Consider the following 15,918-nt stretch of genomic DNA (forward strand, 5'->3'; position numbering starts at 1 on the left):
AGATGAGGAAGAATTTCTTCAGCCAGAGTGGTGAATCTGTGGACTTCATTGTAACAGATGGCTGTGGAGGCCAAGTCAATGGGTATATTTAAAGCAGAGTTTGAATGGTTCTTGATTAGTAAGGGCTTAAAAGGTTATGGGAGAAGGCAAGGAGAATGGGATTAAGAGGGATAATAAATCAACCATGATGTAATGTCTTATGGTTTTAATCATCTCACTGCCTATAGCCAGGTGATCAGAACTGTGCATGATACACCAAGTTCAGTCTTGTCAACTGTCCTTGAGTTCAGTCAACTGCTGTGAAATCCCAAGTTAAACTATAAAACATAGGAGCAGAATGAGGCCATTCAGCCCATCAAGTCTGCTCTGCCACTCAACCACAGTTGATTTATTTTCCCTCTCAACCCCATTCTCCAGCCTACTCCCAGTAACCTTTGACGCCATTACTAATCAAGAGCCGATCAAGCCCCGCTTTAAGTATACCCAGTGAGTTTCACCTTTTGACTCTAATCAGCCACGATCTCCCTCTCCACATTCCAGCTTTTTCTTGTTGCAGGTGTTTCAATGATATCTTGAGAGTGTCATGGTCCGGTCAGTGAAGTCCGTATTCCGGTTCATGGTCCGGTCCATCGACCCTTGCTCCAGGTTTTCCTGTCTACCCTGTTTCTGTTCTTGTTGAGCTCTAATTGAGGCAGCTGATGCTCATTGGGGCTGGCTGCATAAATAACTTCAGAGACCAGGGCATGGCTGCTGGATTGTTCTTGTCCTTACTCCTTGTATCCCTTCCTCTGCTTTCTGTTTCCTCGCCTGAAGCCCTGCCTTGTCTTTCTGGTAACTCTCGCCTCACCTGAAGTCCTCGTCTCACCTTGCATTGCCTGAAGCCTTGCCTTGTCTTGCTGGTAACTCTCACCTTGTCTCGCCTGTAGTCTTGTCCTGGAGCCACCCTGTACCTAGCTCCCTTCCTGTCCCTTGCCTCTGCCCAGGTAAGCCAGGCCGTTTTGCTGTTACCTGCGGTTGGTTCTGTCCCTTCCTATCCCATGCCTCCATCGGGTGGTGATCCGCATCCTGCCCAGGAGTACCGCGCCCTGCCCAGGAGGAGCCTGCTTAGCCTCAAGCCTGAAGACTCCAGCCTCCTGCCTAGCCTCAAGCCTGAAGACTCCAGCCTCCCGCCTAGCCTCAAGCCTGAAGACTCCAGCCTCCTGCCTCCTGCTAAGCCTCATCTCTAGCCTCTAGCCTCTTGCCTCCTGCCAATCCTCACCTCGTCTCTAGCCTCTAGCCACCAGCCTCAAGCCTGAAGACTCCAGCCTCCTGCCTCCTGCCAAGCCTCGCCTCTAGCCTCAAGCCTGAGGACTCCAGCCTCGTCCTGCCTGCCTGCCAAGCCTTGTCCTTGCCTAGTTCTGGGGTCCGAGCCAGAGGCAATACCCAGGTACTGGGTCCTTGTCCAGTCTCTGGCCCGGGCTCCTAGCTCTCTTGTCCAGTCCTGTTCCGGGTTCCCGGTTTTCGTGTTCATATCCTTGCCCTCAGCCTATATCCTAGTCCTGTCACTAGTACTTCAGTGTTTGTGTCTTGCACTTGGGTCCGTTCCCAGCCACCGCCTTATGACAGAGAGTTGCATACTCAGCACACCACGGGGTGCTGCAGGAGAAACAGTCCCATCTCAGCTCCGAATAGCAATAATCTATAAAAATAATATAGCCAGAAAAATCCAATTTTTGATAAAGTTAACAGATGCCACAGCTTCGGAAGCTTGCTTTCATCAGAGGCTGTTTAGATCGAGAAGGAGCAAGATTTTGTTCTTTCCGACCTTGAGCGGGTTGCAGAAGGCCAACGCATCGGACTCACAATTTTCATTAAAGTGTGAGTTGAACGCTATACCATCAAGATTTCGCATGCCAGATAACCGGAGTCTGCACCTTGTTGTTGTTTATGTATTTGCAGTTTAATCACCAGCAGGAAATTAGCACTTTATTTCTGCATTAAATGATTTTAAGGATCAGCCCTCCAGCACCCTTTGGGGCTGAGTGTTCCTGAGATTCACTACCCTCTTGAGGGAAGTTTTGAATGGCCAGTTTTGAATGGCCAGAGCAGTGACCAACGGGCTATCACTATGAAAATCAAAGGATTCCGCCTTTTGGAATTGCGTGAGTCCCCGATTGGACAGCGGAAGCGCATGCGCACGACGGGCAAGGACTTGCACGCGAGGGCGGTAGGTGAGCGGAACTAGTTGATCGAGCGTTGCGTTTCGATGTGTTGTTGCTCTCACACCCTCTTAACATGACCTTGACCCTCAAACCCCACAAACATACTACTCACCTCCCCCTCAAACCCCACTTAACATGTCCATCCCTCCCCGTGACAAAACTCACACCCCCTCGAACCCCACCTAACATATCCATCCCTCCCCGTGACAAAACTCACACCCCCTCGATCCCCTCCTAACATATCCATCCCTCCCGGTCACAAACCTCACACCCCCTCGATCCCCTCCTAACATATCCAACCCTCCCGGTCACAAACCTCACACTTCCTCAATCCCCTCCTAACATATCCATCCCTCCCCGTCACAAACCTCACACCCCCTCGATCCCCTCCTAACATATCCAACCCTCCCGGTCACAAACCTCACACCCCCTCGAACCCCACCTAACATATCCAACCCTCCCGGTCACAAACCTCACACCCCCTCGATCCCCTCCTAACATATCCATCCCTCCCCGTCACAAACCTCACACCCCCTCGAACCCCACCTAACATATCCATCCCTCCCCGTGACAAAACTCACACCCCCTCGATCCCCTCCTAACATATCCAACCCTCCCGGTCACAAACCTCACACCCCCTCGATCCCCTCCTAACATATCCAACCCTCCCGGTCACAAACCTCACACCTCCTCAATCCCCTCCTAACATATCCAACCCTCCCGGTCACAAACCTCACACCCCCTCGATCCCCTCCTAACATATCCAACCCTCCCGGTCACAAACCTCACACCCCCTCAATCCCCTCCTAACATATCCAACCCTCCCGGTCACAAACCTCACACCCCCTCGATCCCCTCCTAACATATCAATCCCTCCCGGTCACAAACCTCACACCCCCTCGATCCCCTCCTAACATATCCAACCCTCCCGGTCACAAACCTCACACCCCCTCGATCCCCTCCTAACATATCCAACCCTCCCGGTCACAAACCTCACACCCCCTCGATCCCCTCCTAACATATCCAACCCTCCCAGTCACAAACCTCACACCCCCTCAATCCCCTCCTAACATATCAATCCCTCCCGGTCACAAACCTCACACCCCCTCAATCCCCTCCTAACATATCCAACCCTCCCGGTCACAAACCTCACACCTCTTCAAGTCCCACCTAACATATCAATCCCTCCCGGTCACAAACCTCACACCCCCTCAATCCCCTCCTAACATATCCAACCCTCCCGGTCACAAACCTCACACTCCCTCGATCCCCTCCTAACATATCCAACCCTCCCGGTCACAAACCTCACACCCCCTCAATCCCCTCCTAACATATCAATCCCTCCCGGTCACAAACCTCACACCCCCTCAATCCCCTCCTAACATATCCAACCCTCCCGGTCACAAACCTCACACCTCTTCAAATCCCACCTAACATATCAATCCCTCCCGGTCACAAACCTCACACCCCCTCAATCCCCTCCTAACATATCCAACCCTCCCGGTCACAAACCTCACACCCCCTCGATCCCCTCCTAACATATCCAACCCTCCCGGTCACAAACCTCACACCCCCTCAATCCCCTCCTAACATATCAATCCCTCCCGGTCACAAACCTCACACCCCCTCAATCCCCTCCTAACATATCCAACCCTCCCGGTCACAAACCTCACACCTCTTCAAATCCCACCTAACATATCAATCCCTCCCCGTCGCAAACCTCACACCCCTAAAACTCCACCTAACATATCCATCCCTCCCGGTCTCAAACCTCACACCTCCTCAAACCCCACTTAACATATCCATCCCTCCCCGTGACAAAACTCACACCCCCTCGAACCCCACCTAACATATCCAACCCTCCCCGTGACAAACCTCACACCCCCTCGATCCCCTCCTAACATATCCATCCCTCCCCGTTTCAAACCTCACACCCCCTCGATCCCCTCCTAACATATCCATCCCTCCCCGTGACAAAACTCACACCCCCTCGAACCCCACCTAACATATCCATCCCTCCCCGTGACAAAACTCACACCCCCTCGAACCCCACCTAACATATCCAACCCTCCCCGTGACAAACCTCACACCCCCTCGATCCCCTCCTAACATATCCATCCCTCCCCGTTTCAAACCTCACACCCCCTCGATCCCCTCCTAACATATCCATCCCTCCCCGTGACAAAACTCACACCCCCTCGATCCCCTCCTAACATATCCATCCCTCCCCGTCACAAACCCCTCCTCCCCCTCAAATCCCATCTAACATATCCAACCCACCCTGTCACAAACCTCACACCCCCTCAAACTCCACCTAACATATCCATCCCTCCCCGTCACAAATCTCACACCCACTAATAAACCCCTCAAATCCCACCTAACATATCCAACCCTCCCCATCACAAATCTCACACCCCCGGAACCCCACCTAAGATATCCAACCCTCCCTGTCACAAACCTCACACCTCCTCAAACCCCACCTAACATATCCATCCCTCTTCGTCACAAACCTCACACCCACTCGAACCCCACCTAACATATCCATTCCTACCCGTCACAAACCTCACACCCCCTTGAACCCCACTGACACTTCACACCCGCTAACAAACCCCTCCTCCCCCAACCCCACCTAACATATTCAACCCTCCCTGTCACAAACTTCGCACCCCCTTGAGCCCCACTGACACCTCACACCTGCTAACAGACCCCTCCTCCCCCTCAAACCTCACCGACACCTCTCACCCGCTAACAAACCCCTCCTCCTTCTCCTCCTCAAACCCCACTGACCCTCAAACCCCACCAACAGCTCACACACCACTTTCCCTCCTCAAACCCCACCAACACCTCACACCCCCTTAACAAACTCTTACCCTCTTACACTGCTGTAAAACACCTGTATCAAGCCACAACCCCTCTGAATGTACCCTTCCACAAATCACCCCAGTCCATTCCCTCTCATCCTCCTAACACTTCCTGCTCTCCCTGGACCCCTAAAACACACCCCTTGCACCCCAGCTTCATCAAAATGCTCAACACACCCAATCTTCCTAATGCCCTCATACCCCTCTAACACGTCACCCAGCCTCTCTGAATTCATTCCTCACACCCAGCACCTGCCACAAACATAAAAAATCTTCAGACCCCTATTCCCAACACACTCCCCACCCCAAACACAGCCCTTCCTTATCTTACCCCTACCCCTAACACATCAGCCCTCCCCCACACCCCTTACATCAATACACCCCACCCCAGCTCCTTTACACCCTTCACCCTTCCTACACCCCTCCCTCATCCCCACATATACTTTGGGTCATTTTGGATGTAATTTGTGAGATAAAATCAGATGAGTGTTCAGCCAGATTTTTAGATGATATGTCTATAATGATTTGTAGCCCCACCAGAATTGTATGGATATATCTGAGATAGCTTTTTGTTCTGGGGCATCTCAATAATCTATTCTCTGAGCAGATGTGTTCTAACCAGGGTCTGTTTAAATTGATGGAGGAGCTCCCATTATGGTAGTGACTTCCTGCCAGTTATCTTAAAATTTACTTTTGTAAATGTGATATTTCAATGATCTACAGTGGTGCTAGAAAGTTTGTGAATCCTGTAGAATTTTCTCTATTTCTGCATAAATATGACCTAAAATGTGATCAGATCTTCACACGTCCTACAACTAGATAAAGAGAACCCAATTAAATAAATAACACTAAAACCATTATACCTAATCATTTATTTATTGAGAAAAATGATCCAATATTACATGTGTTTGTTGGAAAAAGTATGTGAACCTCCAGCGTAATGCCTTTTATAAAAGCTATTTGGAATCAGGTGCTCCAATCAATGAGATGAGATTGCAGGTGTGGGTTGTAGAGGTGCCCTGTCCTATAAAAAAAGACACACAAAAGTCCTGTTACTGACAGAGCCTGCTCTTCTCAAGAAAGATCTATTTATGTGCATCATGCCTTGATTTAAAAAAAACTTTCAGAGGACCGTAGAAGAAAAATTACAGAGATGCATGAAGATGGAAAAGGGTATAGAAGCATTTCTTAAGACCTGAGTGTTCATCAGTCCACAGTTAGAGAAATTGTCTACAAGTGGAGGAAATTCAGTATTGTTGCTACTTTCCCTAGGAGTGGGCATCCTGCAAAGAACACACCAATGCAATGCTGAAGAAGATGAAACACTACACATGCAATGCTGAAGAAGATGAAAAAGAGCTGAAGGGTAACAGCAAAAGACCTGCGGAAATCTGTAGAACTTGATAAATTCTCTGTTCATGTGTCCACTATAAGAAAGTACTGAACAAAAATGGTGTTCATGGAAGGACGCCGTGGAGGAAACTACTGCTCTCCAAAAAAGAAATATTGCTGCACATATCAAGTTTGCAAAAGACCAACTGGATGTTCTACAACGCTTCTGGGACAATGTTCTGTGGACAGATGAGACAAAAGTTGGACTTTCTGGCAGAAATGCACATTGCTATGTTTGGAGGAAAAAGGCCATTGCACACCAACACTAAAACCTCATCACAACTGTGAAGCATAGTAGAAGGAGCATCATGGTTTGGGGCTGCTTTGCTCCTTCAGGGCCTGGACTGGTTGTAGTTGTTGAGGAAACAATTCAAAATTGCATTAAGATATTGTACAGGGCAATGTCAGGATAACAGTCTGTCACCTGAAGTTTAATAGAAGTTGGATAATGCAACAGGACAATGATCTGAAAGAAAAGAGTAAATCAACAACAGAATGGTTTAAAAAGAAGAAAATTCGTGTCAAAGTTCTGACCTTAATCCTATAGAAATGTTGTGGAACTACCCGAAACAAGCAGTTCATGCAAGGAAGCTCACCAACATCCCAGAGTTGAAGCAGGAATGGCCTAAAATTCTTTCAAACTGATGTGCAAGACTGGTGAAGTTACCAGAAACATTGGGGTGAAGTATGGGGGGGGGGGGGTCACACCAGTTACTGAAAGGAAAGGCTCATGTACTTTTTCCAGTGAATACATGTCATATTGGATCATTTTTCTCAATAAATAAATGAACAAGTATAATATTCTTTGTGTTATTTAATTGGGTTCTCTTTGTCTAGTTTTAGGACTTGTGTGATGATCTGATCAAATTTTAGGTCATAATTATGCAGAAATAGAGAAAATTCTACAGGTTTCCCAAACTTTCTAGCTCCAATGTATATGCTATCCTTCAGAAGTATTACATTCCATCCGCCAAAAGCGGAACTTTCTGGTGGCCAAACATATTAATTCTGATTCCTATTTGCACTGCGTTATGTTGGTTCAAGACCTCCTCTTGTCCCACAATGAGGTCACCCACAGGGTGGAGGAACAACACCTTGTATTCTGTTTAGAAGGCCTCTAACCTGATGGCATGAAAAAATCTCTCCAACTCCCCTCTTCTATTCCCCTCTCTGGCCTCTTACATCTCCTCACCTGCCTATCACCTCCCCCTGGGTCCGCTCCTCCTTCCCTTTCTTCTATGGTCCACTCTCCTCTTCAGTCCTTTACCTTTCATACCACCTGGCTTCACCCATCATCTAGCTGTCCTCCTCCTCTTCCCCCCTCCACCTTTTTATTTTGGCATCTTCCCCCTTCCTTTCCAACCTTGTTGAGGGGTCTCGGCCTGAAACATCAACAGATCAACTCTATTCCTTTCTACAGATGCTGCCTGACCTGCTGAGTTCTTCCAGCATTTTGTGTGTGTTGCTTAGTATCTTTAAATACTGATTTTCTGTTTGGATTGCGAGTATCACAAGCAAGCATGGTGTTAATTGTCCATTGCTGATTGCCCCTGGAAAGTCTGGGTGAGTGTAACGGTCATTGTCCTTCAGGTTGTGGTATTCTGTAGTGCTGTTGGGGTGAAACAGCAGGGTTTAGCTACAGTCCTAATGGAGAAAATAAATCGCTACTTCATGTTTGAATGGGATGTGACTTGGAGAGAATTATGCAGATGGTGATATTCTCGTATGCTTACTATCCTTTTCCTTATTGGAGTTTAGGGTTGCAGACTTAGGATGTGCTATCAGAAGAGTAATTACAATGTATTTTGTTAATGGTACAGACCACAGCCACTATGTGCTGCTGGGGAATAGGATGAAAGTTTAGCGTAGCAAGTGAAGTGTTAATATACGCAAACCACTGGAGGAACTCAACATATTGGGTAGCATCTATGGAGAGAACTAAAGAATCGATGTTTCAGAACAAGGTCCTTCATCAGGACTTAGAAATCAGGGTCTTGATGAAGGGTCTCGGTCCAAAACATCAACTCTTTCTTCCTCTCTACAGATGCTGCCTGACTCTGCTGAGTTTCTCCAGCATTGTGTGTGTGTGTGTGTGTTAGCAATACAGCACGTTGGGAGACCCTTCCAGCCCAACAAGCCTGCACCACCCAACTGTACCTGCGTTAACAGTTAACGTAGTAATCTGTAATGTTTTTGGAAGGTGGGATGAAACTGGAGAACGAGGAAGAATTCCAGTCACCGGGAGACAGCAGCAGAATTGAACCTGGATTACTGGCACTGTAAAGCTATCCACTATGCTACCATAACACCCCTAAATGTCACATGGTATTTTTTTTTACACAGAGTTGGAAATACCTTGAATGCACTGCTGGGATTGCTGGTAGAGGCTGATATAATAGGGAAGTTTAAGACACTACTAGATAAGTAAATGGATGAAAGAAAACTAGAGGGTTATGGGCAGTGTAGGAAGGAAAGGATTAGATTGATCATAGAGTATGTATATATAAGTGGGCTGAATGGCTTGTACTGTGCTGTACTATTCTATGTTCTGCATTATAATTCTACTAAAATACTAGAGGCATGGCTAATTGATTGGAAGTGTTTAATTGCAGCATAGCATCTAAAGGGTGCCTTTGCTATAAGCGGTGCTATCATCTGTTTTTCTTTCATATTGTGTGGCGTGTCTCAGATTGTTGGCGGATAAGCTTTCCTGTTGCTGTGGATTTCAAAAAGGAAGCAGTTGAGTAATTCACTGTAATTGGAGTTGAATGCAGTTACAAGCTTTTCAGTTTTGACTGGTGTTCACTTCTGAGATCTGTTGTCATTGAGGACATGGATGTGTCTGGAGTCTTTTCTGCTCATTAATGGTGTAATTGTTTGCCACAATGAGGTTGTGGAGCTTCAATCTAACCTGTTAGCTGTAGGTAAGTGTTTCAATTTTCCAAAAGAACAAGAATTATTGCAAGTATTTTTATGGTTCTGATTGCTTGTCTTGGATGTTGTGAAGCAAGATTCAGTCCTGTTCTCTTGTTACCATTTTCTTTCTTATTGTTTTGCTTCATATGGAAAGTTAAAGAATTCTATGGACTACAGTTTGCATCCTTGGATATAAGATTTATTTGTTGTTAAGTATTGGGTAAATGGAAGCTATTGTGTTCAGAATATACAAATTGATGTAGTAGAAACTTGAACAGATTGTATTAGCAAACTTTGAAATCAACTTTTAACAAGTCTTAATATCAACTAAAACATAGAAGGAATAGATCAATTAAGGAGCTCAATTCTCTTCATATGTTAATATTTGCTTGTTGAAAGTACTTTAATGCAATTCAGAAATAACTTAAAAGTGAGATTAACTGTTGTTTGTTAAGATGTATCTCAAGCAACTAGCAAATGAGTTGTTGGTAAGATCCAAACTAACAAGAATACTGGATGTGGTGCAGAGGGAGGCCATTACATGAAAATTGTTCTGGTGATAGATGTGCACTTTCAATTAAAAATGGTTGTGAAAATGTATCTACAAGGTACAGTATTTATTGACAGAGCTGGTATTCAACATCCTCTTTATCTTGGTGGAGTAATGAATTATGTAAAAGGACTTTGTCTATTTAAAAAAACAAAATCAGGACTTTGTATGTAGAGATTTGAACAAGAGGTTATCAGTTTGGTGGTGGGCGGTTGCTAGTACTGGAGCTATTATGTAAAGACATAAGAATGGAGGCGAGAAGAAAAGTGTCTACAATTGAACTCTAATGCCATTGAAAATGATATAGGGATTTGAAAATGTGTATTGAGAAGGCTGGATTCATTGAATGGGGCATATTGGCAGGGTAGATTTCATATGTATTTTGTGACTTGGCAGCAGGGCTATTTGCAAATGAGGATGAAATTCTTACAGTTGGCTTTGGTAAAGTGTTGTAGAGCCTGGCTAATTGTCTCAAACCGACAACAACCCAAACATCCATTTCAGATACAGAGGGGGTTTTAATTTTATATGCAAGCAGACCTCTTGAGTGTGGATAAAAGCAGAAAACATAGAAACATAGAAAAACTACAGCACAATGCAGGCCCTTCGGCCCACAATACTGTGCCGAACATGTACTTACTTTAGAAATTACCTCGGATTACCCATCGCCCTCTATTTTTCTAAGCTCCATGTACCTATCCAGGAGTCTCTTAAAAGACCCTATCATATCCGCCTCCACCACCATCACCAGCAGCCCATTCCATGCACTCACCACTCTCTACGTAAAAAAAAAAACTTGCCCTGCCATCTTCTCTGTACCTACTTCCAAGCACTTTAAAACTGTGCCCTCTTGAGAAAGCCATTTCAGCCCTGGGAAAAAGCCTCCGACAATCCATTCGATCAATGCTTCTCATCATCTTATACACCTCTATCAGGTCACCTCTCATCCTCTGTCGCTCCAAGGAGAAAAGGCCAAGTTCACTCAACCTATTCTCTTAAGGCATTCTCCCCCAATCCAGGCAACATCCTTGTAAATCTCCTCTTCACCCTTTATATAGTTTCTACTTCCTTCCTGTAGTGAGGTGACCAGAACTGAGCACAGTACCCCAAGTGGGGTCTGACCAGGGTCCTATATAGCTGTAACATTACCTCTCAGCTCTTAAACGCAATCCCATGGTTGTTGAAGGCCAATGCACTGTATGCCTTCTTAACCACAGAGTCAACCTGTGTAGGAGCTTTGAGTGTCCTAGGGACTCGGACCCCAAGATCTCTCTGATCCTCCACATTGCCAAGAGTCTTACCATTAATACTATATTCTGCCATCATATTTGACCTATCAAAATGAACCACCTCACACTCTCTCTGGGTTGAACTCCATCTGCCACTTCTCAGCCCAGTTTTGCATCCTGTTGATGTCCCGCTGTAACCTCTGACAGCCCTCTGCACTATCCACAACACCCCCAACCTTTATGTCATCAGCAAATTTACTAACCCATCCCTCCACTTTCTCATCCAGGTCATTTATAAAAATCACGAAGAGAAGGGGTCTCAGAACAGATCCCCGAGGCACACCACTGGTCACTGCCCTCCATGCAGAATATGACCTTTCTACAACTACTCTTTTCCTTCTGTGGGCAAGCCAATTCTGGAACCACAAAGCAAGGTCCCCTTGGATCCCATGCCTCCTTACTTTCTCAATAAGCCTTGCATGGGGTACCTTATCAAATGCCTATACACTACATTTACTGCTGTACCTTTATCAGTGTGTTTAGTCACATCTTCCAAAACTTCAATCAGGCTCGTAATGCACTATCTGCCTTTGATAAAACCATGCTGACTATTCCTAATCATATTATACCTCTCCAAATGTTCATAAATACTGCCTGTCAGGATCTTTTCCATCAACTTACCAACCACTGGAAACACTCTAAAGGCTAGGCAGTATCTGTGGAAAGAAGTAATTGATGTTTCAAGTCAAATACCCTTGATTAGAAATGAAAAAGTGAGCAAACATTATTAAGTTGCAAGGGGGTGGGTGAGAGAGTTGGAGGGGCAGGGGGAATGTCTCCTGGGTGAGACCAGGGTTGGATGGTGATTGGATGTTTATGAAGTTGTTGGGTCGATAGATTAATGAAACAGTTGAGAGGAGAGAAAGCAAGTGGAACATGTTGAAGCTGTGAAATGGAGAGAGCCAAAAAGCAAAGGCAGAAGTTGGAAATGTGCAATAGATCAGGCTGTTACTCTCAGCAAGGAAAAGACTGTGTTTATTACAGGTGGAAAACTTAACAATAGAATTGGTCAGTCTCATACAAACAATATTGAACAATATAGTGAGTAATCTAGAATGCTGACTTCAATACTGAATCCTAAAGGAAGCAAATTACCTAGATGGAAAATGCTCAGTCTGTATTGGGCTTTGTTAGAAAAGTGCAAATTGCCACAGACAATTAGGACAGAGTGGGAATGGAGTATAGAATTAAAGTGACAGGCAACTAGAAACTCAGGGTGACCCTGTGGACTGATTGAAAACCAGAGACCGTAGGAGCAAAATTATGCTATTCAGCCTGTCAAGTCTGTTCTGTGCTCTTCCACTCGATCGTCGAACCTGTGTTTGGTTTCCCTGTGTGGGGGTGGTGGAGAACAGTACTATACACCAGATTGGATGGAGCGTAATTGAAGTTTGCTTGTAATTACTCCAGTGTAATAGACTGCATTTCTCTGCAACTTAAAATGAATGTGATTTCTCACATTTTTCACTCTGATTGTTGTGGAACAAGTGAATCTCACAGTCTGATCTCGGCTCAAACTGAAATACAAAAGTGTGAAAGCACATACCACTGGGCTCAAAGGGGCAGCTTCCATCCTGCTGTAATAAGACTATTGAATTCCCTAGTGCAGTAGAATGGACTCATGGCCTCCCAATCTATCCTGTTATGGTCTTACAATTTGTTACCTACCTGCACTGCGCTTTCTCTTTAAGGGTAACACCTCATTCTGCATTCAGTTTTCCCTTGTACTACCTCAAAGTGTTGTTGTAATGAATCAATCTGTATGAACAGTACAGTTTTCCACTGTGCTGTGGTACATGTAATGATAGTGAGCTAACTCACCAATTTACAAATTTTCCATCAATATTTAACTTAGTCAGGGTGGAAAAGCCTGTTCACCTTAGTGCTGTGGTCCATGCGCCCTTTGTACAAAATATGACACCTTTGTATATATTTGGAGATGAAGTGCAGTATCTTCACTGAGTTACAGGTATTCTGTTCTTGCTGCTTGTCTAACCCAGCCCAAGGCATATGATGAACCTATTATGACACGACCTCCCTAAATGATTGTCACATGCAATGAGAGAGAATCTGGCTGGCTGGAGTCAAAACTGACATGCTGAAGTGTAATAATGCAATAAAGTATTGAGTTCAGGAGCAATTGGATGCATTCATGAACAATCTGTGTAAATTTTCATGTGTAATTCTCTGGAGCTCCTAACCTGACTTGAGACAGCTAGATGAAGTAGAAAAAAATGGGCATTTAACACACAGAACCAGTTGATGATACATCAGAGAACCAAGCTGAGTGCGGAATACTCACTGAAAAAGAAACAGGGTAAAATGAGTGTCCGAGAACAGAGAGTAAGTGTAAAGGGGACACATTAGTTTTAGGGTTATGCAGCACAATAATATGTAGTGGCCTCCTCCGGCTGCTCCAGGATTAGTGCCTATGGACTTACTTTTTTTCTTAATGATGTTGCTTGCTTTTATCTTTTGCACGATGTGTTTTTTTTTCTCACTCTGCGCATTGGGCATTTGTTAGTCTTTTTTTAATGTGTTCTTTCAGGTTTCTTGTTTTGTGGCTGCCTGTAAGGAGATGAATCTCAAGGTTGTATAACTTGTACATACTTCGATAATAAATACTTTGAGCACTGTGGTCCACCACATCCATATCAACCATTAACTCATCTACACAAACCCCATTTGCCTGCATTAGGGCTTTTATCTTTCCATGTCTTGCTTAAAATAATGTTTAAAATTATGAGAGGCATCGATAAATTGGATGGTAAGTCTTTTCCCTGGGGAGGGTCCAAAACTGTGGGGTGCACAGGGCTTGGTATTGGGACCACAGCTGTTTACGATTTACGTCAATGATTTAGAGGAAAGCATTGTGAATAACATCAGCAAGTTTGCTGATGATACCAAACTGGGTGGCAGTGTGACATGTGATGAGGATGTTAGGAGAATTCAAGGTGACTTGGATAGGCTGGGTGACTGGGCAGAAACTTGGCAGATGGCGTTTAATGTGAATAAGTATGAGGTTATTCACTTTGGGAGCAAGAACAGGAAGGCAGATTATTATCTGAATGGTGTGGAGTTAGGTAAGGGAGAAATACAAAGAGATCTAGGAGTACTTGTTCATCAGTCTCTGAAGGTGAATGAGCAAGTGCAGCAGGCAGTGAAGAAGGCTAATGGAATGTTGGCCTTTATTACAAAGGGAATTGAGTACAAGAGCAAAGAAATCCTTTTGCATTTGTACAGGGCTCTGGTGAGACCACACCTGGAGTATTGTGTGCAGTTTTGGTCTCCAGGGTTATGGTCTACTTCTGCACCTATTGTCTAAAGATTTAGGGTGAGATGGGAAAGGGACCTTGGGGGCAATTTTTTCTGCACAGGGTGGTGAGTATATGGAATGAGCTACCGTAGGATGTGTTTGGTTTAAGAATTACTTGGATAGGCACATGGAAGGGTGGGGCTTGGAAGGATATGGGTTGAATGCAGAACATTGGGACAAGCTGGGTGGACACCATGGTTGGCATAGACATAGGCTAAAGTCCTGTGTTGCTCTATAATGTGCCTGCCCCAACAATTTCTTAAATGTATCTGACTGTGTGGGTTCCTTTCGACAACAACATTGTAGATAACAATAACTCCCTTATAATCTTCCCTTTTATACCCGTGAACATGTCATCATGTCTCATCGGCGGAAAAATTACATCAGGTGACCTTCAAAAGACTATTACATCATTCTCACAAGAAAGTCACAAGATCTCCATGAGGTATGTAACAAGAACAATTGGCAATTCATCTGAAACAGGAAATGTCAGAAAGCAGGAATGGTGAAAGTTGCAGAGAAGGGAGGGGGATGGAGCAAGCAAAGAGAATGTATTGGGATGAAGAAAATGATATCTACTACATTAGTGGTCGTCAACTTTAATGTCATCATTTAGTTGAGCCAGTCAGAGCTCTTCTCTGTATATCTTATAAAGATTAGCTTTATTTGTCACATGTACACTAAAACACACAGTGAAATGTACTATTTGTGTTAAAGACCAACGCAGTTCGAGATGTGCTGAGGGCAACCCACAAGTGTCGCCATGCTTCTGGCGCCAACATAGCATACCCACAATTTACTAATACTAACCCGTATATCTTTGAAATATGGGAGAAAACCGGAGCACCTGGAGGAAACACATATGGTCTCAGGGAGAACGTACAAATTCCTTACAGACAGCTGCAGGAATTGAATCCCAATCTTGTAGCTAGATCTGTAAAATATTACACTAACCACCATGCTACTGTGCAGTCTGACTTAACAATAAGATCCTTGTTGCAAAAGATGTTTAATGTTGGGTTAGCTTTTGAATAAGAAAGAATAGAAAAATTGAAGTAGTTAGAGTTATGTTGGGGTGAATGAGGAAAAAACAAGAGCAGTGAGGGAGAAATTGAGGAAACTGGAGTTTAATAAACGAGAAAGGTTGAGTAATCTGCTTAAGAAGGAGTTGGGTGATTCTGGCATTCTGGTGGAAAGAAAATACAGAATACATGGGAAACTGTTGTGTGATGAAACTTTTGGAAATCAATGAACTTGCCTCCTATGATTCCAGAGGATAACGGATTAATATGTTCCTGTTTGGTTTTGTGTTCTGAGATGACTGATAAGGCCAGTGTAGGAACTGTAGGATCTTCCACAGGTAGGGTATGAAGTATTTGATGGATGGGTACTT

General features: G+C 44.7%; 1 protein-coding gene across 2 annotated transcripts in view; it reads left to right on the forward strand.

Annotated features, from left to right (window-relative positions):
* The first annotated feature begins 2,186 nt into the window (after window positions 1-2,186).
* The window catches only part of LOC140211509 (xanthine dehydrogenase-like), a 134,422-nt gene continuing 120,690 nt past the window's right edge, over window positions 2,187-15,918 (forward strand). Inside the window, exon 1 of one of the 2 annotated variants that reach the window (XR_011889496.1) lies at window positions 2,187-2,206. The gene's annotated coding sequence lies outside the window, so the exon portion shown is untranslated. Of the gene's footprint in view, window positions 2,207-9,204; window positions 9,379-15,918 lie in introns of those variants that run through there. The other variant, XR_011889493.1, reaches the window with a different exon arrangement.

The sequence above is a fragment of the Mobula birostris genome, chromosome 17 (assembly GCF_030028105.1).
Source record: "Mobula birostris isolate sMobBir1 chromosome 17, sMobBir1.hap1, whole genome shotgun sequence".
Taxonomy (NCBI): domain Eukaryota; kingdom Metazoa; phylum Chordata; class Chondrichthyes; order Myliobatiformes; family Myliobatidae; genus Mobula; species Mobula birostris.